This window comes from Macrobrachium nipponense, chromosome 31, assembly GCF_015104395.2.
Source record: "Macrobrachium nipponense isolate FS-2020 chromosome 31, ASM1510439v2, whole genome shotgun sequence".
Taxonomy (NCBI): Eukaryota; Metazoa; Arthropoda; class Malacostraca; order Decapoda; family Palaemonidae; genus Macrobrachium; species Macrobrachium nipponense.
Genome location: NC_061093.1, coordinates 47162324 through 47167648, shown reverse-complemented (window position 1 = coordinate 47167648; position 5325 = coordinate 47162324). Strand labels below are relative to the sequence as shown.

The following is a 5325-nucleotide window of genomic DNA, read 5'->3' as shown; positions in this document are numbered from 1 at the left end:
CTATCTGCGCTTTGGCGGTGCTTATATAAGATGAAATTCTCTCTCTCTCTCTCTCTCTCTCTCTCTCTCTCTCTATGGGCTTTGGTGGTGCTTGTATAACATGCACTTTCTCTCTCTCTCTCTCTCTCTCTCTCTCTCTCGTTGGGGTTATTAGGATTATTCCAACCGTTTACTCAATTTAAGTATTGCGGAAAAGTCATAACTCTTTTGCAAACAAGTTGAAGCAAAGAAACCCTTGTACCAGACAAGCTCCCTTCGCTTGTTATTCATATCTGCCACTTCCTCTGGAAGCTGAGCTTGTGGAAGAATTCGAGGTTCTGCATTTTGATTAAAAAATAATGCACTTTCATCCAATTCCTCCTCTGTTTTTAAGATAGTATATGGTGAGCCTCTGGATCTCGGTGCCGAATTGCATGTAGCCTTCCAATGCTCGTTAACGCAATGGTGGGTCGGCTTTTTCTTTAACGTCGTTTCAACATGCTGATTTTTCCCTTATAGACCCCCGAAAATTTTGGAGGTGCCGGGGATCGAAACCGGGGGCCTCTCACATGCAAAGCGAGCCGCTCTACCACTGAGCTACACCCCCACCCCCCCATAAGGAACAGGTAGTTCACACGACCTTTCTTTGATGCTGTGTTTATGACCTGAGTGTTTTATGATACTCCATTAAAGGTCGAGAAAAGACTGGAGGTGCCGGGGATCGAAACCCGGGGCCCGGGGCCTCTCACATGCAAACAAAAAGCGAAGCGCTTCTACCACTGAGCTACACCCCTATAAGGTTCAACGATGGTTGCCCACGACCTTTCTATGATGCTGTGTTTATGACCTGAATCTTATATATTAATATATTTAATGTCGCGAAAAGACTGGAGGTGCTGGGGATTGAACCCGGGGCCTCTCACAATGCAAAGCGGAGCGCTCTACCACTGAGCTACACCCCAATAAGGTCAAGGAGTTCCCACGGCCTTTCTTTGATGTTGTGTTTATGACCTGAATGTTATATAATAATCCATTTAACCCTTAAACGCCGAATGGACGTATTAAACGTCGAGTCAAAATCTCCCCCGATTTCCGAATGGACGTACCATACGTCGGCTCAAAAAAGTTTTTTTAAAAATTCGAGGAAAAATACTTATAGGCCTACCAGCCGAAAACTTTTTAATCACGCGCCTTTGGGGGATAGCTGGAGTTCACGGATCAAGGCGTTGTTTTGTTTACAATCGTTTACGCAGGCGCGCAAGCGTGAATTTCTTTCTTATCACATAAAAAGTATCAGTGACACATCTCAAAAATTATTTTGTCACTTTGACATAATTTTTGCACCGTTTTAAATTATCCGTTACATGAAGTATTATATATGAAAATGTGTGCAATTTTATTTAAAATACAACAAAAAAATACTCATGATTGTAACTTTTATCAGTTTTGAATATTTCCATATAAATAACAATAAGTGCCAAAATTTCAAACCTTCGGTCAACTTGGACTCTACCGAAATGTCGAAAACGCAGTTGTAACCTAAAACGCTTATATTGTAGTAATATTCAACTATTTACCTTAATTTTTCAACAAATTGGAAGTCTCTAGCACAATATTTCGATTTATGGTGAATTTATGAAAAAACTTTTTCCTTACGTCCGCGCGGTAACTCTTCCGAAAAAAATCATACATGCGATTGTGGTAATGTTTGCACCATTTTAAAATTAGCCGTTACATAAAGTTTTATATATGGAAATGTGCGCAATTTCATGCACAATACAACTAAAAAACAACCCATGGTTGTAGCTTTTATCAGTTTTGAAATATTTTCATATAAAAAATTATTATAAGTGACAAATTTTCACAACCTTTGGTCAATTTTGACTCTACCGAAATGGTCGAAAACGCAATTGTAAGCTAAAACTCTTATATTTTAGTAATATTCAATCATTTACCTTCATTTTGTAACAAATTGGAAGTCTCTAGCACAATATTTCGATTTATGGTGAATTTATGAAAAAAAATAACATTTTCCTTACGTCCGCGCGGTAACTCTTCCGAAAAAATCATACGTGCGATTGTGGTAATGTTTGCACCATTTTAAATAGCCGTTACATAAAGTTTTATATATGAAAATGGGTGGGCAATTTCATGTAGAATACAACGAAAAATAATTGAAGGTTGTAGCTTTTCTCATTTTCGAAATATTTGCATATAAATCACGATAAATAGAATAAAAACCACGTTTGGTCAACTTTGACTCTACCGAAATGGTCGAAAAACGCAATTGTAAGCTAAAACTCTTATATTTTAGTAATATTCAATCATTTACCTGAATTTTGCAACAAATTGGAAGTCTCTAGGACAATATTTCGATTTATGGTGAATTTATGAAAAAAACTTTCCTTCCCTCCGCGCGCGGATTCTCCGCCATAAATCTCCGAATTGCGTACATCGAATTCTCGGAAAATTTGCTCCGTTTCATATTAGGCATTTCATAGAGTTTTATATATGAAAATGTGCGCAATTTCATGTAAAATAAAATGAAAAATATTTGAAGGTTGTAGCTTTTCTCATTTTCGAAATATTTGCATATAAATCACGATAAATAGAAAAAAAAAACACGTTTTGTCAACTTTGACTCTACCGAAATGGTAAAAAAACGCAATTGTAAGCTAAAAACTCTTACAGTATCGTAATATTCAATCATTTGTATTCATTTTGAAACAAATTGGAAGTCTCTAGAACAATATTTAGATTTACGGTGAATTTTTGAAAAAATCATTTTTTTACGTCCGCGCGTTACGAATTCATACATCATTTTTGGTTGATAATATTTTTCCGGTGTTGCTTTTATTGTTTTACAATGTACTTATATATCAAAATGATTGCAATTTAGTGTACAATACAACGAAAAAAAAGGAAACTCGTTAGCTTTTACCGTTTTTTGCACAGCGTGATTTTAATACAATTATGTATGAATTTTTTTTTTCGCTACCATATATCGCATTATTTACATATGATAATGATATTATTTTTCATTTCTGATGATTTCATACTAAACTTCAGGCAATGACAAAAAAAGGAGCCAAAAATGAACTCTTAATCTTTAAAACTAAGCGCGCTGTGATTTTTTGAAAATATTATTTTTTCCGCTTCCGTGCTCACAAAATCAAAAAATTCGGCTCCGGCATTCGGTGAGTTTTTGATTTTTTTACCGCTTCGGCGTTTAAGGGTTAAGGTCGAGAAAAAGACTGGAGGTGCCGGGGATCGACCCGGGGCCTCTCACACTGAAGCAAAGCGAGCGCTCTCCCCCACCACTGAGCTACAAAAACCCCCCCATAAGGTTAAGAGGTTCCCACGACCTTTCTATGATGCTGTTTTTATGACCTGAATGTTATATAATAATACATTTAAGGTCGCAAAAAGACTGGAGGTGCCGGGGATCGAACCCGGGGCCTCTCACATGCAAAGCGAGCGCTCTACCACTGAGCTACACCCCCATAAGGTCAAGATGTTCCCACGACCTTTCTTTGATGCCGTGTTTATGACGTGAAATGTTATATAATAATCCATTAAGGTCAAGAAAAGACTGGAGGTGCCCGGGGATCGAACCCGGGGCCTCTCATGCAAAGCGAGCGCTCTACCACTGAGCTACACCCCCATATGGTCAAGATGTTCCCACGACCTTTCTTTGATGTGTGTTTATGACCTGAATGTTATATAATAATCCATTTAAGGTCAAGAAAAGACTGGAGGTGCCGGGGATCGAACCCGGGGCCTCTCACATGCAAAGCGAGCGCTCTACCACTGAGCTACACCCCCATAAGGACAAGTTGTTCCCACGAACTCTCTTTGATGCCGTGTTTATGACCTGAATGTTATATAATAATCCATTTAAGGTCAAGAAAAGACTGGAGGTGCCGGGGATCGAACCCGGGGCCTCTCACATGCAAAGCGAGCGCTCTACCACTGAGCTACACCCCCATAAGGTCAAGAAGTTCCCACGGCCTTTCTTTGATGCTGTGTTTATGACCTGAATGTTACATAATAATCCATTTAAGATCAAGAAAAGACTGGAGGTGCCGGGGATCGAACCCGGGGCCTCTCACATGCAAAGCGAGCGCTCTACCACTGAGCTACACCCCCATAAGGTCAAGGAGTTCCCACGACCTTTCTTTGATGCTGTGTTTATGACCTGAATGTTATATAATAATCCATTTAAGGTCGAGAAAAGACTGGAGATGCCGGGGATCGAACCCGGGGCCTCTCACATGCAAAGCGAGCGCTCTACCACTGAGCTACACCCCCATAAGGTCAAGAAGTTCCCACGACCTTTCTTTGATGCTGTGTTTATGACCTGAATGTTATATAATAATCCATTTAAGATCGAGAAAAGACTGGAGGTGCCGGGGATCGAACCCGGGGCCTCTCACATGCAAAGCGAGCGCTCTACCACTGAGCTACACCCCCATATTGGTCAACGAGTTCCCACGACCTTTCCTTTGGTTGGTGCTGTGTTTCTGACCTGAAATGTTATATAATTAATCCATTTAAAGGTCGAGAAAACAACTGGAGGGTGCCGGGATCGAACCCGGGGCCCTCTCACATGCAAAGCGAGCGCTCTACCTGACTGGCTACAACCCCCCTAAGGTTTAAGGAGTTCACACGACCTTTTTTTGATGCAGGTAGTTTATGACCTCTGGAGTGTTATAATACTCCATTAAAGGTCGAGAAAAACACTGGAGGTGCCGGGGATCGAACCCCGGGGCTCTCACATGCCAAAGCGATGCGCTTACTACCATGAGCTACACCCCCATAAGGTTAAGGAGTTCCCACGACCTTTCTTTGATGCCGTGTTTATGACCTGAGTGTTATAATACTCCATTAAAGGTCGAGAAAACACTGGAGGTGCCGGGGATCGAACCCGGGGCCTCTCACATGCAAAGCGAGCGCTCTACCACTGAGCTACACCCCCATGATAAGAAATGCCTTGTAATTGATTGAAAACGTTCATTTTGATTTACGTTGTATCGGTATTTTTGTAGTTTTAATCATTAGTTTCATCTCTCTATAAACTATCAACCTGCCTGAAGCAGACCTGCTGGCTTCTTATATACATTGCCTTAGAATTAGAAAATGTAACTAGTTGAACTTTTGCTTACACTTATAACACACTCCATGTCACTGATACTCTTTAAAGTTATTTTTGAATTAGTTTTTGTAAATGTAAATAACAGCTAAGAATTTATTATATGTCGTATTATTTTGATCACTTTTGTGACCACTTTAAGGTGGTAATAACTACTGATCAATATAAATTCTTCTTCAATCAAGCTTAAATAT

At 39.9% G+C, this 5325-nt stretch overlaps 9 non-coding genes across 9 annotated transcripts; all 9 read right to left on the bottom strand.

Moving 5' to 3' along the window:
• Nucleotides 1-512: 512 nt before the first annotated feature.
• Nucleotides 513-586, bottom strand: Trnaa-ugc (transfer RNA alanine (anticodon UGC)). The gene has a single exon. It is a non-coding gene; the product is annotated as a tRNA-Ala (tRNA).
• A 2824-nt stretch (nt 587-3410) lies between these two features.
• Nucleotides 3411-3482, bottom strand: Trnaa-ugc (transfer RNA alanine (anticodon UGC)). Its single transcript has one exon. It is a non-coding gene; the product is annotated as a tRNA-Ala (tRNA).
• Nucleotides 3483-3572: 90 nt separating this feature from the next.
• Trnaq-uug (transfer RNA glutamine (anticodon UUG)) lies at nt 3573-3643 on the bottom strand. The gene has a single exon. It is a non-coding gene; the product is annotated as a tRNA-Gln (tRNA).
• Nucleotides 3644-3732: 89 nt separating this feature from the next.
• On the bottom strand, nt 3733-3804 carry Trnaa-ugc (transfer RNA alanine (anticodon UGC)). The gene has a single exon. It is a non-coding gene; the product is annotated as a tRNA-Ala (tRNA).
• Nucleotides 3805-3894: 90 nt separating this feature from the next.
• Trnaa-ugc (transfer RNA alanine (anticodon UGC)) lies at nt 3895-3966 on the bottom strand. Its single transcript has one exon. It is a non-coding gene; the product is annotated as a tRNA-Ala (tRNA).
• Nucleotides 3967-4056: 90 nt separating this feature from the next.
• Trnaa-ugc (transfer RNA alanine (anticodon UGC)) lies at nt 4057-4128 on the bottom strand. The gene has a single exon. It is a non-coding gene; the product is annotated as a tRNA-Ala (tRNA).
• A 90-nt stretch (nt 4129-4218) lies between these two features.
• Nucleotides 4219-4290, bottom strand: Trnaa-ugc (transfer RNA alanine (anticodon UGC)). Its single transcript has one exon. It is a non-coding gene; the product is annotated as a tRNA-Ala (tRNA).
• Nucleotides 4291-4380: 90 nt separating this feature from the next.
• Trnaa-ugc (transfer RNA alanine (anticodon UGC)) lies at nt 4381-4452 on the bottom strand. Its single transcript has one exon. It is a non-coding gene; the product is annotated as a tRNA-Ala (tRNA).
• Nucleotides 4453-4885: 433 nt separating this feature from the next.
• On the bottom strand, nt 4886-4957 carry Trnaa-ugc (transfer RNA alanine (anticodon UGC)). Its single transcript has one exon. It is a non-coding gene; the product is annotated as a tRNA-Ala (tRNA).
• Between the last annotated feature and the right edge of the window lie 368 nt (nt 4958-5325).